The sequence below is a fragment of the Penaeus monodon genome, chromosome 33 (genome assembly GCF_015228065.2).
Source record: "Penaeus monodon isolate SGIC_2016 chromosome 33, NSTDA_Pmon_1, whole genome shotgun sequence".
Lineage (NCBI taxonomy): Eukaryota > Metazoa > Arthropoda > Malacostraca > Decapoda > Penaeidae > Penaeus > Penaeus monodon.
Window position 1 is genome coordinate 10485501 of NC_051418.1, and position 1228 is coordinate 10486728.

A 1228-nucleotide genomic window follows, 5' to 3' on the forward strand; every position below is an offset into this window, starting at 1 on the left:
ATCCAAACTGTCAGGGAAGGGGTGCATGAGAGGGCTGCTAGTTGAGAAATATATAGACCATGGCAATTGCAAATGGGAAAATTTTGTGAAGCCTATCTTGGGGATATATCTCTACAATGTCCCATTGTGATGAGAAGAGGTCCAGAACTTTCTGTAGAATGATAATGTCTAAAGGTTGAAGGTCAGTGTCCTGTGATAAGGTCCTCTACTTGAAATGGCTAGAAGACTTAAGGCTGTGTATAGGAACTCCAAGCATATAGATATTTATGACATGGTCCCTCAGACTTCCCTGAAGCAGCTGCGAAGAAAATCCTCAGCTGCACTCCCTATTGTGAGGCAATCAGAAAAACTTTGCCTTTGCTTGATGGTCTGGTGTGATGGTGCATATGTCCACTGAACTTCTTCCTTCTTGGTGAGAAGCCGGTAGATGAAGACAGTGTTAATTCACAGAATGAAAAAGAATGTTTGTATGAGAGCATTCAATTGGGTGAAGCCTTTTCATTTATGAAATGACATGTACTGTACCGAGATTTCCCTTCAAGGCACCATAGATAAATTCTCCCATAAAGGATTACTTCTACTGCATGTATTAAGGTTCCCCACAGGCTTCCCCATCGTGATATACTGGATACCATAAGACAGTGGAACAATATCTTCCAGCACTTTTTTTTTTTTATTAACTGAAAAAAGAACTTCCCTTTCCACATACAGCATTATTTTGGAAACAAAGTTGTTCAGCTTTGATGGAGCTTCACCTTCCCGACTCTCAGAGTGATCAATAATTTGATGTGAAGATCCTGTTTAAGAACTCGATTGTTTATATCCCAGGAATCTTACCTTCCACCATTTCAGCATCTGACAAATCAGGCATTGATGCATTTACACATTACAAGGCAGATGATGAAGCAATTGTTTTACTCAAAAGATCTCATTTTTGATTGTTATAAATTTTTTCCATTCACATACTTCTATTTTATGCCATTACTTATTCTAGATCTGACTTAACTAATGGACCAATCAGTCAATGTTGCAAGACTGGACATTACTTCTGAGGTCTTCAAAATCAAGATTCTGGTAAGTAGCTTTTGCTGAACATAACATTTGCTCAGCAAGTATGGTCATTATGGATAATGTATTTCAGGACTGTCGAGTGTTTGTGTGGGCTGCATATCAATGTGAATCTGTAGCCTGGTACTCTCAGCCATGAAGAAAACTCATCCCTGCGGGC